This window comes from Chlorocebus sabaeus, chromosome 11, assembly GCF_047675955.1.
Source record: "Chlorocebus sabaeus isolate Y175 chromosome 11, mChlSab1.0.hap1, whole genome shotgun sequence".
In the NCBI taxonomy this organism is placed as follows: Eukaryota; Metazoa; Chordata; class Mammalia; order Primates; family Cercopithecidae; genus Chlorocebus; species Chlorocebus sabaeus.
Genome location: NC_132914.1, coordinates 51,803,406 through 51,820,567, shown reverse-complemented (window position 1 = coordinate 51,820,567; position 17,162 = coordinate 51,803,406). Strand labels below are relative to the sequence as shown.

Genomic DNA, 17,162 nt, shown 5'->3' with positions numbered 1-17,162 from the left:
CATCTCTTGGGGTGCATGCACCTCGCCCTAACCTCCCTCTCCGGCTGCTCCCTCGTCTCCCGATGCCTCACCCGTTTGGTCTGTCTCTGGGTGTCTGCCTCTCTCTTTTGCTGCCTGTCTGTGGCTCCTGCCATCTGTCAGCTTTTGCTTTTCTCGCTGCTGTTTCTGCCTCCGACTTTGACCCCCTGTTCTGGCGCATGCCGCCTCCACTTCTCTCTGGATCACCATATCATCACAGCTTCTGGCTGTCTTTCCTCCAGTCTTCTTGTCTCTGGCCTTCTGCATCCTTCCACCCTCAAACCCTTTCCTTCAAGCCGCCTTGCCTTCTCCCCATGACTCAGAGACCCCACCACACCAGGCTCTCCGCAGAGTCCTCAGCCTTTCTCCACCTGTGTGCCTGTGGGGAAGGCCTGCAGATTGGGAACAGCTAGAAAGGGCCGGGGAGGAAAGGAAGGGAAGCTAGGTTAAGAAGAGTGGGAGCGGGTGGTGGGCTTATCCTGCCTGGGCCTAGGCCCAGCGGAAGACGGGAGGAATACATATGTGGTGAGTGGACGACTGGAAGAGACCCAGTCTTCCCTACATCCTTTAGGAGCAGAGTAGGGAGGACCACCACATTCAAGGTCAGGGGAGTGGTTGCTTTTTGGGAGGTCTGCAGGAGCACCAGAGAGATGTAATTCCTTCAGGGCCTCAGGCTCTTCTGAGGTTAGCATGGAGATGGGTATTTTCTGAAAAACTTCAGTGGGGCAAGTCCCCCCCGCCCCACAGGAGACCCCCCTGAGCTCCTGAAGCCAGGTACCTGAGGAAGACAGAGGAAGCAAAGCGGGCATTTTGTTTCTTGTGCTGGACCTGACTCCATTGTTTCCTCTTCAGTTCACTCCCTTATCCCTGCTCAGGCGCCCCAACATATGGAGCTGCCGTTTAGCAGATGCTACATGGCATGCAGATTTCGGGGAAGAGTTTCCTGGCTAAGAGAACAGCAAGGGCAAAAGCCCTCATGTGAGCATGTCTGGTGTGTTGGAAGAACAGCAATGAGGCTGATATGGCTGGAGCAGAGAAAATCAGGGAAGAGAAGAAGTGATGAGATCTAAGAGGTGATGGGGAGCCACATCTTTATTTATTATTAGAGACTAATAAAGTCACAGTAAAACTCACACTCCGAGTAACATGGGAAGTCACTGCAGGGTTTCAAGCAAGGGAGTGACATGATCTGCCTTGTCTTTACAGAAAATTCTTGCTGCTGTATTGAGAATAGATTGAGAAAACAAGGGCAGAAGCAGGGAGACCAATCAGGAGCTGATTGCAGTATCAGGTAAGAGGGAATGAGGGCCAGGACCAGGGAGATGGCAGCAGAGGTGATGAGAAGTGGTCAAATTTTTGATACATTTTGCAGGGAGAGCCAAGGGATTAGACAGAGGGTATGAAAGAAAGAGGAGTAGAGGATAAGACCAAGATTTTTTGGCCCGAGTGACCAGGGCAATGGATTTGCTGTTAACTGATATGGGGTAATATCACAGGAGGAGCTGGTTTTGGGAGTAGTATCAGTTGTGAACGTTAGCTTTGAGATGCCTGTTAAGCACCCAATTAGAGGAGGCTAGCAGGTAAATAGATACACAAGTCTATAGTTTTGTTTTGTTTTGTTTTGTTTTTGAGACAGCGTCTAGCTCTGTTGCCAGGCTGGAATGCAGTGGCACGATCTTGGCTCACTGCAACCTCCACTTCCCAGTTTCAAGCAATTCTGCCTTAGCCTCCCGAGTACCTGGGATTACAGGCATGTGCTGCCATGTCCAGCTAATTTTTGTATTTTTAGAGGAGATGGGGTTTCACCATGTTGGCCAGGATAGTCTCAATCTCCTGACCTCGTGATCTGCCCACGTTGGCCTCCCAAAGCTGGGATTACGGGTGTGAGCCACCATGCCCAACCACAAGTCTGTTGTTTGATGGTGAAGTCCAGGCTGGAGATAGAAATTTGGGAGTAATCAGTGACACTGGATGAGATCCCCTAAGGAGTGAATGCTGATAGAAAGTGAAGGTGGCCAGGCGCGGGGGCTCACACCTGTAATCCCAGCACTTTGGGAGGCCGAGGTGGGTCAATCACCTGAGGTCAGGAGTTCAAAACCATCCTGGCCAACATGCGAAACCCCATCTCTACTAAAAAATACAAAAATTAGCCAGATGTGGTGGCAGGCGCTTGTGATCCCAGCTACTTGGGAAGTTGAGGCAGGGAGAAATATTTGAACCTGGGAGGCGAAGGTTGCAGCAGTGAGCCAAGATCACGACGCTGCACTCCAGCATGGGCGACAGAATGACACTTCGTCTCAAAAAAAAAAAAAAAGGAAGTGAAGGGCATCTAGTGACAGAGTCTAGGCGCCACAATATTTAGAAGTAGTAGAGGTGCATTTATCTGTCATGGGATTAAGAAACAAAAGGGTCCAGGTACAGTGGCTCACACCTGTAATCCCAGCACTTTGGGAGGCTGAAGCGGGAGGATCAGTTGAGCCCAGGACTTTGAGACCAGCCTGTGCAACATAGTGAGACCCCTGTCTCTACAAAAAAAAAAAAAAAAGTTAGCCGAGTGTGGTGGCATGCACCTGTAGTCCCAGCTACTCAGGAGGCTGAGGTGGGAGGATTGCTTGTGCCTGGGAGGTTGAGGCTGCAGTGAACCATGATTGTGTCACTGCACACCAGCCTGAGTGACAGAATGAGACCCTGTCTCACACACACACACACAAAAAATTGTTGTGGAGGTACAAAAAAAAATGCTGAGACATCTCAGGGAGGAGGATTTAGGGAAGAGGTGTGGGGGCTCTTGGCTTGATCATTCTTTTTCATTCCCAGCTGCCTTTGTGGCCAGGCCCTCATTGGCCCATATCTAGATGGTCCCAGTCCACTCTCTGGGCCACTGCTTCATTCCCTTCCAAACACCACACAACAGCCACACTGACCACCTCATGCCATGCTTGCTCAAGAACCTACGGGGACTCCTGAAGCTCAGCATTATGGTCCTAGAGCCAGGGAAAGAGAGCTGGGGCTAGATGGGACCTGAAATTCTTAGTTCACCTTTACTGCTTTGCCACTAGGGAAAATGAGAAACAGTGAGCTTCTCTTTTTGTTTTTGTTTTTTTTGAGACAGAGTTTCACTCTTATTGCCCAGGCTGAAGTGCAATGGCGCGATATCGGCAGACCGCAACCTCCGCCTCCCGGGTTCAAGTGATTCTCCTGCCCCAGCCTCCCAAGTAGCTGGGATTACAGGCGTGCACCACCACGCCCGGCTAATTTTTTTTTTTTTGAGACGGAGTCTTGCTCTGTCACCCAGGCTGGAGTGCAGTGGCCGGATCTCAGCTCACTGCAAGCTCCGCCTCCCGGGTTTACGCCATTCTCCTGCCTCAGCCTCCCGAGTAGCGGGGACTACAGGCGCCCGCCACCTCGCCCGGCTAGTTTTTTGTGTTTTTAGTAGAGACGGGGTTTCACTGTGTTATCCAGGATGGTCTCGATCTCCTGACCTCGTGATCCGCCCGTCTCGGCCTCCCAGAGTGCTGGGATTACAGGCTTGAGCCACCGCGCCCGGCCTAATTTTGTATTTTTAGTAGAGATGGGGTTTCTCCATGTTGGTCAGGCTGGTCTCGAACTCCGGACCTCAGGTTATCTGCCCACCTTGGCCTCCCAAAGTGCTGGGATTACAGGCATGAGCCACTGTACCCAGCCCAACAGTGAGCTTCTCTAACGTCTCCCTGCCATTAGGTGGCCAGGGCTCCTAAACATAGCTGAGTGCTGTTTATACCAGCCCACCCTGCCTTTTGAATCACTTCTCAACAAGCCACAGATGTACTAGTACCTGATTTTACTCACTGCATGCAGAATAGCAGTGGAGGACTCCAAGGTGCCCAGTGGAAACAGAAGATGCAACTTTTGCCCTCAAAAAAACTTGAGCTAAGGATTCCTGAATGATTTTCTCATCATTTTTCTCTATCTCTGCTTTCCTTTCTTATGACTTCCCAACATGGACTCTCCTCTTTCTCTGCCCTAGGTTTTTCCTTAACCTGACTCATTCTTCCACAACCCCTCCCCAGATCACTTTTTTTTTTTAAAGCCTGACTCACTGCTGACAGACAGATCACCTTTTATTGCCCTAACCTACCAAGTAGCTCAGGCCCCAAACCCGAGAGTGAGTATCCTCTTTTCGTCTCTTCCCCATCCCCGATTCATATGCAAGTTCTGTAGGCCTTATCATCCAAATATATCTCAGCTCTGACCACATCATCTCACAGTCTCCACTGGTACAGTCCTAGCCATGCACTGTTTATCTTGCCTCTGCTGCTGACCATGACAGCCCCCTAACTGGTCTCCCCTGCGTGTCCCCCTACAGTCCATTCTCCACACAGCAGTCATGTTCCCCTGAAGCCCTCAGCACCGTCTCTTGGGCTGTATGGTTTTTTGCTATTCCTGTGTCCTTCAAACCAATCTCCCTGCCTTTTGGTCATTTCCCCCCAGCTGTGACCTGTCTTCTCCCTTCTCAGACCCTGGGGTGGAGGGTGCTCCCCTCTCATGGGAGGCAATCTGACCGGGAGTGGGGTGGGGGCCGTTGTGCTAGCCTAGAGGAAGTCAGTGAGCTGAGCATGATTGAGTATGCTTCTGAAATGGCGGGGAGTATTTGCGGGGACTGTCTTAGACTCACTGTTTCTCATTTCCATCTTCCCTGGTTCCTTCTGTTCAGCATTCTTCCTTGCTCTCACTGTTCTTCCCCTTCTGTCTCTCACTGGCTGATTCTCTGTCTTTTGATTGGAGAGGGGAAAGGATCCCTCATCAGCTTCAGGGTCTTGAGAGATTCTTCAGTCAAATGTAACCCTGTTCCCAACTCAAGCCTCTCCCAACTCTGGGAGGTGGGCTGAAACAGGCCAGGTGGGGAACATTCATCTCATCCTCTGCAGTCTGTACACCTAATCTGAGTCATTCACCATTTTATCCCCAATGCCTAGCACAACTCTTTGCACCCAGTAGATGCTTATTAAGTATTTATTGAATGGGTAAATGAATGAATGAATGTCTTAGGCATTCAGTTTCCCTGTTGGACCCCTGGTCTGGCATTTCTGGTTCTTTAGACTATTGCTTTCAGACTTTAATGTGCATAAAAATCACCTTGGGACCTTGCTAAACTGGAGAGTTGGATTGAATAGGTCTGAATTGAGGCCCAAGATTCATTGGTAGCACGCTTCCAGGGATGCTGATGCTGCTGGTTCTTAAGTCACATTTTGAGGAGCAAGACTCCAAGAGGAGGGGGCTCTCAGGCAGATGGTATCCTCAGCCTAAATCTGAAAAAGAGAATGATGAAGATTGAGGGAGACTGAGAGATAGGGAGAGAGGAACCAAAGAAAGAGGAGGTCCAAGGTCACTAGTTTAAAGGCCTGTAAAGCCCCTGAGAGATACCCAGGTCAGTGGTCTCCGGAAGCCTAGAAGCACCTGCAGCATCTCTCACAACAGCGTCTCTTTCAAAGACCTCACCCCTGACTTGGGGAGGTGGGGTTCTGGAGATGTCTGCCATCTCCATGTCCCTGATTGGTCTCCTTACTCCTGATGAACCCCATGGGTCACAGAAAAGAAAACTTGGCAGAGAACAGGTTTGGAGTTTTCATTCATTTCCGTGAACATTATCCAGACTATCTGTCAGCACACAGGTGAACAGGAGGGCCTGTTTAGTGGAGGCAGACATCTTGCATGAATAAAAGAAGTTAGGATTTAAATCTGGCTTTGGAGGAGGATGGAGAGAGCTTTGATGAGCATGTGGGGGCCTTGGAAAGTGGTGGAGAGGTCATTCCACGCAAAATGGGCTGGAAGCAGGATGGTTCAGGGATGATAAAGGGACCAGTAGCTGGGGTGAGGAGGAAGGATGTAGGAGGGAAAAACTGTAGGAGCACAGTGTGGTTCTGCATTAAGGAGGGCTTTGCATGCCAATTTGAGGAATCAGTAGTTTGGTGTGAATGCAGTTTGTTCTGAATGCATTAGGGCACCGTGGACGGGAGTTCCATGAGGAGAGACATGTATCTGGGAGAGGTGTTTCTGGGGAAGGCTTTGCCATCTACTGGTTTACCTGCTTATCGGGTGGGATCCCTCTTGTCAGTCTGTCTGTACTCCCTGGAGGCTTGGTCAGGCTTTGAAAGTGAAAGATGGTCCCTGGGTTGTGGGGGAGCTGGAGTGAGGTTTTTCTGTTTGCTTGTTTTTTGTTTTCCCTCTGGGAAAGAGCTAGAGTAATTTTGTTTAGTGGAAAATTTTATGAGCTTCTGCCCTAACTCCAGGGTTTTCTTTTGTTTTGTTTTAGCCTAGAAGCCCCTGATAACAAACTATGCCTCAGGCAAGGGAGAGGAAGGGGAAAATAAGGAGGTCATTTTTCATGGTAGGTGAGCTGGTAACATCATCACTGGGCCATGCTGGTGAACACTGGGACCCACCTGCCCAGCAATGCCCTTCAGTCTGATTTCTACCAGCCACTCAATCCTCCACCCTCCAGCCAATTCAAGTGTCTCCTGACCTTGGAGTGGGGGCCCTAGGACATATTGCCAATGCCAGATGCTCAGAGGCTTTTCCTGCTTAGATATCTCCAGCGCTTGCCAGGCTGGGTGTCAGCCTTCCTAAGAACTAACTTAATACCTATGCATTTCACACGCAGGCATGTGAGGGTGGAGACTGTTTCTTTGCTGGCTGCTGGGAAGGGGCAATATTTTGTGATTATTTGTGGGAGGAGCCTGGCTTGCAAGTCTGGGGTTTTCCCTGACAAGGATCCATCTCTTTCCTCCCTGTGTGTCTCCTGTCCCCTGTGCCTGAGGTCACTCTCTTGTACTCATTCCTCTAGCAGGCCAAAAATTGTGCCAACGGAGAGGGCAGATTTTGTTTCTGTGCAAGAGTGTGGGAGATTATTTTCATTTGATTTATTACAGTGCCTGATGATCCTCATGCTGATGTGCTAACGAGCAGGAGAAGCCAGTAGCAGCTCTCACAGCATCACATGGAGGGCTAGACCGACTGGCTGGCAGGGACTTAGTCCCAAATAGCAATTTAGGAGTGGGAAGGGAGCGTGGGGGCAGGGCTATCACTGACACCTCAGACTCAGTTTCTCAGTTCTGGGAGGGGAACTGGCATTGGAACAACTTTGTGTGGGCCGTTGTTCTTCCTGGGTCCTATGGCCTCTGACATTTATTTTTTTATTTATGAGACAGTCTCGCTCTGTTGCACAGGCTGGGGTGCAATGGTGCGATCTAGGCTCACTGTGACCTCTGCCTCCCAGGTTCAAGCAATTTTCCTGCCTTAGCCTCCTGAGTAGCTGGGATCACAGGCTCCTGCCACCACGTCCAGCTAATTTTTGTATTTTTAGTAGAGATGAGGTTTCACCATGTTGACCAGGCTGCTCTCGAACTCCTGACCTCATGATCCGCCCACCTCAGCCTCCCAAAGGGCTGGGATTACAGGCATGAGCCACTGCGCTCCACTGGGCTCCAACTTTTATATTCCTCACTGCTCTTAAGCTCTTTTAGCCCAGAGTCCTTTCAAGTGTTCTGTGGCAAATGTGACCAGGATATTTCAGGCAAAATCTTCTCACGCTTGTAGAGTGAATAGAAAATTCCAGGTGCTCAGTGTTGATCACATCTTTGATGCATGACACCTAGTAGGTGCTCAGTTTATTTCTGGTGTGGGTGAGGAGGCTTTTCAGTTACTACCTGGCTTCATCTAGGAAGTCGAGGGAGAAGTTTTGGGTTCCTCTGCAGTAACTGTCCATTCTTAGGTTTCCTTTCCTAGGACATTTTAAAATCCTCACTTCTTTATCTGTTCTTGTTCTTTTATGGGTGTTTCAATGGTTCTGTTATATCTGTCTTTTTAATTTTATTTATTTATTTATTTACAGACAGTGTCTCACTCTGTTGCCAAGAGTGAGTAGTGGCATGATTATAACTCACTGCAGCCTCAAACTCCTGGGCTCAAGGGATCTTCCCACTTTAGTTTCCCTGGTAGCTGTGACTATAGTCACGCACCAGCATGCCTGGCTAGTTTTTAAATTTTTCGTAACGATGGTGTCTCACTATATTCCCTAGGCTGGTCTGGAACTCCTGGACTGAAGCTATCCTCTTGCCTTGGCCTCCCAAAATGTTGGACTTACAGGCATGGGCCACTACACCTGGCGATCTGTGTCTTACATGGTAGGTCATCTCAGACCTTTTTGGAAGGAATGTGGGTAAAAGCAGCTCTGAAGACATTGTGGTATTTCACTTCAGCTGCGGTATGATTTTTTTGGGGGTTGCTACCTGACAACTGACCCCAAAACGAAGGGGCTGCTGATCATGTGCAGTCACACCAGGTCCTGCTGGTGGTTGGAGGGTTGCCTTGAGAGTGAACAGAAAGCCAACCTGAAGTTTAGTGAGGCAGCATGATTGGAAAGGGAATTAAGGGAGGACATGAGAAGATGAGAGAATAGAAAGAGCTTGACAAGGGAAGACAGGAGGAGAGATCAGAGGAGCAAAGAGGGAGGGGCGTAGGATGGAAGGTACTTACCATTCTAGGCCTCAGCTTGTCATCTGTAAAATGGGAATAATGGGGTTGTTGTCAGGAGTAAGACAGTTAATACATGTGACATTCTTAGCAGGTAGTAAGCATTATATAATTGTTTGATGATAATAAATAGGGTAATACTGCCTCTGTCACAAGGGTTGTTATGAGACTGGGGCGTGTAAAGCACTTGGCAGGCTGCAAAGTGCTCATGTTTTCTCTGCTACTATTATTATTCCACTCTTGCACTTCTTTCAGCCACTGTCCTGTCTTCATGTGGATGAAAAGGGAGCTGCCAGAAGGAGGTGTGGACCCCTGGGTTCTGTTCTGCTTTGGGGACTGTTTCCTTCCTCCCCTCCTCACCCCCTGGTGAACAGAGTCCAAGCCCCTCACCCTCCCCGCTGGTTTGTATGCCCTCAGGCTCAGTGGAGAGAAAGTAGAGGCTGGCAGGAGGGGCGCAGGAGGGAGGCCAGGGGAAGCCAAGCTGAAAATGAAAGCTGGGGAGGGGGCAGTGGAGCGCCTGGAATCATGTTTGCATAAACGAGCTGCTGCGCTGGCTCTGGCTTGCTGTTTTTCCACACAGGGCTTTCCCTCCTTTGTCTCTCAGCCGGTGCTCCAGTCTCTTTCCTTCTTTTTTGTCTCCTGGCCACTGCCCCTCATTTCCTTTGCCCCTTAGTACTCCCTGCAGCCACCTGGACTCCAGTCTTCCCCTTCCATTTCCCTGACTTCTGCCCTGAGGCTCAGATCACTTATACCCTTGTTTCCCCGATCCCCATCTCCCTTGTGTGCCCCCCTTCTCTGCCATCCATTTCTGCCCCAGTGAGTTCCCCTCTGTCTCTCTCCCTAGTTCTCCTTTCTCCATCTCTGTGCCATCCCCTTTACTCTCTTTCTGGCTGGAAGTCCCCCATCTTTTCTCTTCCTGCCTGTTTCTGTCTTGCTCTTGTATTCCTGGGTCTCCTTCTTCTTACTGACCCCCTCTGCCTCCCGGGTCAGGCTTCACCTCCTGCCTTCCTCCCCTTCTCTTGCCTTCCCTCTCTGGCAATAGCACTTTCCTGTCAATTATACTGCTTGGATTCAGGGCACTTAGCACCTAGATTCAGGGCCCACTGTGAAGCCCTGCTTTGTTCACTTGATGAAATAATTGCAGTAACAAGACTAAAATTTAATGAGCACTTACTAAACGCCTTATCTGTGTATGATCTCATGTAATTCTCTCAATAATGCTATGAGGTGAATATTATTATCCTCATTTTACAGATAAGGAAAGTTGAGAGATTAAATAACTTGCCGAAGGTCTCACAGTTAATCAGAATTGGGGCTTGAATGCAGGCCTGCTTGCCTAAGGAGCCTGTGCTCTTAGCCACAGGGGTTGATTCCAGCCCTGGAAGAAGCTGGTCTCACTTTCTCTCCCAGTGAGACTAACATAGCCCTCCTCCTTTCTTTAAACATCATCTTGGCGCCCCCAGCTTCCTCCAAAGGTCATTTGGTTCCTTCTCTTTTCTCTGAACAAGTCCAGATTCAACCTAGCCTCAAGACCTTATTTTATATGACAGTGCTACTAACCATACATTGCCTGGCACTGATCTAAGCACTTTATGCATATTATTTTATTTAATCATCTTAGTAACTATGGGAAGTAGCTACTATTCTCATCCCTATTTTACAGATGAAGAAACTGAGGCACAGGGAAGTCAAATAACTTGTCAGTGGTCACAGAGTAGAGTGGCAGAGCCAGGATTGAGCCCAGGCACTTTGGCTTCAGGGAACCTGGCCTAACAGCCACACCGCTTCACACAGTTCCTGGGAAAACAGGTTTTGGTCCCTCACCTCTTGCTACTAGTCCAGGTGCTTTGAACAGTTCTTGTGGTCCATTCTCAAGCCCATTTCTGTGGGCACTGCCTGCTGTGGTGTAAAGTCTGCCACCAGCACTGACAGCCCTCAAGATCTGGTCAGGCCACTTGCCCTAATCGGTGCCTGAGGGGATTTATTGGTGGCTGCCCCCAGGGAGCGGGGACAAGTGTTTTCCTCTCCAGCTCTGCTGTGCAGCCTCCTAGCCCGACAGCTCCCTCGTTCCGGCCCATCGCAGCAGCTGATTTACCTCTATGGCTGGGGGATTTAGCTGCTAGCCTGGCTCCTACTATAAATCCCTGGGCAAATAACCGAGCTCTGCATCAAAGCTGCCAACAGGGGAGTGAGCAGGAGCAGATGGTCGCTTTGGCTGTGGGGTGTGGAGGGCAGGGGCAGTGGCTCCAGGGCTTTCTTGTCAACCCCTGTCCACAGAGCCAGGCTACACTTTGTTCATGCCCATGGGGTCCCCCTCAACTTTCAGAGGATTTGATGGCCCCATCCTGGCATCTCCCTACACTGAGCGCCGGCAGGTTCTGGTTGATGTTGAGTCTTATCCCTGCTACTCCATTTGAAGTCTCTTTGTCTGACATCACTAGAGAAGGAGAGAACTGACTACCATACTGGATTGTATCACCCTTCCAAGAGCTGAGCATTGGGTGGTTTTCTGGGAACCCATCCCACACATGTGGGATGTAGGTAGGTTCTGTCCTCCTGAGAGAGGCTCAGACCGAAGCAGGAATTAAGAACTTCTCAGTGGGAAGGAATGAAAGACCTAGAACGTAAGTGACCTAGAGTGGAGGCTGAGAGAAACCTCCAAAAAGTAGGCCAAAGTCAGGGTGGAAGAACCCGGAAGGATAAAGGTACTCCCTAAAAGTGAGACGTGTGGAAGCTGTGGTTGGAACCCTCAAACCTTCCATGTGTGGCCCTGGATCAGGAACATGATATGACTGCAGGGGTCCACACTGGATCTGGGGGTGCAGTGGGACTGGAGGGGTCATTGTTCTATCAGTGCTCCTTGCTTCTCTGACTTCCTCCCCTCTTTCTCTGACTCCTTCAATAGCTTCTCCCCGCCACTCCCTGCCTGTCCCCTGCTCCCTTCTCTTTGCCATGTTCTCCCCTATGGTGCTCTCGCTTGCTGGTAGCCAGAAAACTCTTCCTGCACTCAACTGACCAGCCTGCTGTGGTGCGATTGGGCTGAATGAAGCTCAGGGCTCTGGTTCTGCTCCCCAGAACCTTGCTCAGTCTGGAGTCTATCCCCAGTGCCTGTGCCATTTTGTTCTTATGCTCATTTATCTTTCCTGTCCCCTCCCCCACCACTGCCGCCTCCGCCTGGGAGATTACAGTCACTGAATCAGCAGCCAGCTCCAGAGTTCTGCTGACAGGGGACTTTCTGCCTCCGAGGGCTCCTTGGTGGGATCAGGGTCCCTCCTGAGGCCCAGGGATTTGGGGTAAGGGAAAAGAAGGGCTGGAAAGAAGAACAGGTGGATGCAGAGGGACAGATGAAGGCAAAAGGTAAAGGAGAGAGGCGGGAATACGGAGACAGAAAGGGAGAGATGAACAGAATTAGAAGAAAATATAGACAAAGATGGAAGAACAGTGGGAGAAGTGGAGAGAGAAGCAGAGGCTGGGGAGATGGGAAAGAATACAAGAGGAGGGGTATGGGAACTAGGTGGGGCAAGCTCTGTTCGGCAGCCTGCCCGGGCCCAGGCAGTCCAGGCCCAGCCCTGCCCTCTCCCCTCCCCTGGTGCCTGGGGAAGGCCCCTTGGAGGCCCAAGTTCACTGGGACCCAGCTGAGGGGTGCAGGCTGGGGCCCGCTGGCCCTGGGTCTGGGGCTCTGCCTTGCACCTCCCTCTCTCCTCCTCACGTGGTGGTTTGTACTTCATCTTGTTTGCGGGGCGGCTGGGCCTGCTCTCGGGGTTTAATGATCTGTGCCATTATTTATAGCTTTGCGCGCCGAGAAACACACTGAATTTATCGCTTGCTTCTATAAATAACCCTGGCAAACGGGTGCCCAGGGAGGAGGGCGGGAGGGGGAGGGAGAAGCGAAGAAAAGAGAGGTTGGGGGTAGGGCAGGGGAGGACTCTGTGGACTCTGTCCCCAAAATGGGGTGATGATGTGCACAAGGACAGTGGAGGCTGGCCAGACTCTTTCAGTGTAGGTGCCTGTCTAAGGACGCATTAATATAACGGGACAGTGTGTGCCCTGTGAGGGGAGAGGGAGTGTCTGCATGTTTCTGAGGGCATGCATGAGTTGACTATGTGTTACTGTTTGTGTTTGTCTCCAGTGCCACATTGGTGGCGGTGAGGTTGAAAAAGCACAAGGTAGCCTTCAGCAATGGCTGGTCTCGAAACGGATGTCCAGCAGGGCTGAGAGACAAGGGTTGGGGGTGGGGCTTGACTAGAGTCGGGATTCTTTCTCTAAGGTTGGGGTAACAGAAAAGGTCACAGTGAGACTGCTTTTCTCGGTGTTCGATGGCAGAGGTGATAAAAGGAAGAAATGAGTCCTGAGGGAGCGGGGGCCAGCGCCACCTGCTCCAGGATCCAGAGAGACCTTCGCTTTTGGGCTTCATGGAAGGAGAGGTGGTGGATGGAGAGAGGGGCGGGGTGTGTGGTTGGCCGCAGCCAGCACTCCTCCTAGGACCCTCCTGGCAAGTCCTGACCCAGAGTGGGAGTAGGGGCTCCATGCAGGCCAGCCTGCCTAGGCAGAGCCAAGGGCCTCGTGCTGTGGCCGGCAGATTGCACCATGCCTGCCTATAGCAGGCCTTCCCCCTGGCCAGGGCTCTTCCCTACCCCTCCTCAGGACTGCCCAGGGTAGCCAGGTCTTGAGGAATGGAAACCCTGGCATGGCCCAGCCACAGGGCTGTGGTCCTGCCTCCGTTCTCTCCCTTAGCCCACCACACAGAACCTGCTGCAGCAGCAGCCATTAGCTCTGGGAAGTGCTGTGCATCTCTAATGAGGGCATTTGCATATATAACGAAGAACCTTCACAGGTGTTGGCAGAGCCACCACTCCTCTTTTCCCTTTCTTCTTTCCTGCCAGCTGCCATCTTTGACCTGTGGCTCTTGGGGTGTGGGAGTCCCTGTCCATTCAGCTGGGAGATGTGCTGTGCTGAAGGACCCCAGGCACAGGTGAGTTTCAGGGACTCCCCTCTCTGGGTCAGACACAGTCAAGGTGAAAGCCCATTGTGTCATTGTGCGTGGACAGGCCCAGCAACCTGTGTACACGTGTGAACGTGAGCCTGTGCACAAAGAAGGCACAAGGTCAACACGCCCATCTGTGCCCAAGTGCACTGCAGCGTGGTAATGTACCCTGGTCAGTGCAAGTATGCAAAACACGTCCCAGGCTGCACCCTGGCTGATGCTCCGATGCGCAGTGCACACGGCTGCCAGCACATGCTCCTTCACACTCACATCCTGGCACTAGTGCAGACAATTAGAGAAAAATGCACCTGCACCGACACTTCCTCCATCCACACAGGCCCCCCTCCCTCCCTCCTTTCCTTTCTCCCTCATGGAGTCATCAGCTCTTATTCAGGCCAGAAAACTACCTCCCCCATCCCATTTAGACCTATGAAGTACGCAAGAGACCATTTTCCTTTTTAAAAAAAGAATATGAGAGGCCCTTACACCTAGATAAATGACATTGAAGGGGAAGAGAAAATGCCAGGGCCAAGGTGGCAGGTAGGACCTCAGGTTGGGAACCGCGGGGAGGTGGAGAGATTTCTGGGGAGGAGCAGCGCCAGGGGTGCTGAAGTCCCCACAAGGTCATTCTCAGGTTATCCCCGACAGCCCTGACTTTCCTGCTGCAGACCAGCCAATCCCCGGCCCAAGGTCTCCCCCCACTCTCCTGTTGGTCCTGCCGAGCCACATGACCCTCCCGCTCTGTGGCATCTGTCTGGATGATGGATGCAGCTGCTCATTTCTACCTGTTGGGGGACAGGGACTGCACAGCTCCTAATTACCTCCTTCTTCAGTGAGGGCTGAGGGCTGGGGGCTCGACGCCGGGCTGTATGAGACCCCCTCTCCTCCGCTGGGGCTGGGGCTGACAACCTGAACTAGAGCCAGGCCTGGAGGCAGGCAGGCAGGCATTCCCTGAACTGCGCTAGGGTGAGGGGGTGTGGGAGCACTAACCTGGGGTGTGGCGTGTGGAGAGTGCTTCTGGAAGGTTGACAGAGGGGAGAAAGTGCATCATAAGTGACTTGGGAAGCTGGGATAGGATATTAAATGAATGACCTTTCTCCAAGGCCATCCCACCGAGGGCAAGATTCAGTTAAATATCAAGGCAAACTTCCTGGCAATCAGGGATAAATGTGCTTGAGCAAAAGACAGAAAGATGGAGACAGAGGTTTGGAAAGATTTTTAGAAGACGAATCAGATCATCGTTTTCCTGTCTGATGGGTGGCTGGGTCAGAAATAGTCAAGGTGAAAGCCCATTGTGTCAGTGTGCATGGACAGGCCTAGCAACCTGTGTACACGTGTGAGCATGTACAAATAGCTGCAGAAGTAGGCTGGAGTTAGAGTAGGAGGGCTGGAGGTAGAACTCGGAATGATTTGTTGGACCAGTGGGTTGGGTGACACTGAACTGGATGCTTGAGGAGGTTGTGACACATCAGTGTGGGAGGCTCTAGGTCTGGCCTGGCTTGGGGAGGGAGGAGGAAGACCCCAGGATTGTAAAGATGGTGGAATTCCTCCAGACTTCTCCCCAGGGGCACCGAGGTCTTAGGGGGCAGAGGCATGTATTCAACAACACCCCAGTGCAATGCGATACCTGGTGGGTGTGAGTGCCCCTGGCTAGAGGCAGGCAAACAAGTGGTTTGGGAATGGGACCACTACAAGATTTCTTCTGATTCTGAGATCCTAGGAATCCCAAAATTACAATTCTTCAGGTTTCAAGAAGGGACAGTGGGGAAGGGTAGGGTACAGAGCTGGTGAGTAGTACCAGGCATCTTGGCTGCCAATCCCCTTCTCCTGGTGTCAGTGGCTATGATGATATGGCTGTGATAATTGCTATCCTTAGTAAATGATACTGCAACTCACAGTAATGACAACTCCACCAGGATTCATCGCTCATAGTCCTCCCATTTTGGGGGATCTCTTGGCTGAGGAAGACGCGGAAGGGGACCTTGAGTCCCTTTGTACCCCTGGTCCCAAAAGAAGGACAAAATAAACCAGTTGTCCAGGTAAGCAGACCTTGAGGTCAGTGTGGATAGCGAGGAAGGGAGTTGGGGCGAAGGCAGCAGGTAGGCTCCTCATGTTCCAGTGAGTTCTTTTTTTTTTTTTTTTTTTTTTTTTGAGATGGACTCTTACTCTGTTGCCCAGGCTGGAGTGCAGTGACCTAATCTTGGCTCACTGCAACTTCTGCCTCTGGGGTTCAAGTGATTCTTCTGCCTCAGCTTCCTGAGTAGTTGAGATTACAGGTGCCAGCCACCACACCCGGCTAATTTTTGTATTTTTAGTAGAGACAGGATTTCACCATGTTGGGCAGGATGGTCTCAAACTCCTGACCTCAGGTGATCCACCCACCTCGGCCTCCCAAAGTACTGGGATTACAGGCATGAACCACTGCACCCAGCCCCAGTGAGTCCTTTTCTGAGTGGTCCCTTGCCAATCTTTATTCGTCTCCCCAGGGCATTTTTCCCAATCAACCCCACCTCTGGGTTTACGTGGGTTGCAAATGTTTGGGCTGTCCTCAGCAGCGTGCCCCCCTCATTCCCCGCCACTTGACTCCTCACTGTCCTAAGCTCATCAGACTGTGGGGTGGACCCTCCCTCGCCCTTGTCCTTTATAGTGCCTTGGGTGCCCTCCTCTATTGGCATGAGTCTTGAGGGAAAAGGTTAGGTAGGAGGTTGCTTACTGTGCTCCCCAGTGTGTGTGTGTGTGTCTCCACTTCTAGTACAGTTTCTTCATGTGTGTGCTGCGGTGCAGGGTACACAGAATGTCTGGGGAGGCGGCTCTGCTCTTGCCCATTCAGGGTGGTTATGAAAGGGAGACAGAAGGGTGGGTATCTGGTGATCCATCATCTCCCCATCAGGGCAGACTGGAGCAGTTTTGTGAAACCAGGCTTTCCTGGTCTTAGCATGACACTTATGAGTGTGCGTGCACACACACACACTCACACCACAGTCATCCCAAGAGACAACACACAGACTCACTGACATGCTTGATGCCTCAGGTTTTTTCCCAGGAAGTCTGCCCTGTAAGCTGCTCCCTAATTTATTACCTTAATTTATTAGAGTAAATTTCCTAATAAGTCCCTTTGCATGGATCCCCCATGTCACCCCAGACAGAAACCTTCCGTAACTCCCCAGTGCCCATGGAGCAAAGCTCAGACCCTCTAGCCAGCACCCAGGTTCTTCTCTGGTCTATTCCCAACCTGCCTTTCCAGCTTTGTCCCCCATAATCCTCCAACAGGAGTGTCTTCCCCAAGAGGACTATTCTGTGCACTTACATTTCCTCCCTCCTGGATCACCAGAGCGAGTGCCCTCCTCCCACTCACACTCTAATCATTTTTTAGGTCCCCCCGCTCCAGGTGGCCTTTTTGACTTCCCCAGCTTAGAGCAACTTCTTTCTTAGCATGTATGTGGTCCTTGGCATTTGGAGGATGTCTTTCTACAGTTTGGGTCAGAGGAGCCCTGTCTCCTCACTTCTGAGCCTTTCAAGGCAGGGCCTGTACCCATTCATCATTATTTCCCTGGTGCCTAATACAGTGTCTGGCATCTGTGTATGTAAATAGCTGAGAACCTGGCCCCAGGAAAGAGCAGCCTTCTGAACTGGATTAAGTCCCTGCCCT

General features: G+C 51.2%; 1 long non-coding RNA gene across 2 annotated transcripts; it reads right to left on the bottom strand.

Annotated features, from left to right (window-relative positions):
* Nucleotides 1-4,879: 4,879 nt before the first annotated feature.
* Nucleotides 4,880-15,166, bottom strand: LOC103238426 (uncharacterized). 2 transcript variants are annotated; one of them, XR_012094505.1, is made up of 3 exons: nucleotides 14,504-15,166; nucleotides 8,533-8,555; nucleotides 4,880-5,306 (listed from the first exon to the last, which is right to left on the bottom strand). It is a non-coding gene; the product is annotated as an uncharacterized lncRNA (long non-coding RNA). The 2 variants fall into 2 exon arrangements; XR_005239967.2 differs by lacking the exon at nucleotides 14,504-15,166 and adding an exon at nucleotides 14,335-14,488.
* Nucleotides 15,167-17,162: the final 1,996 nt, after the last annotated feature.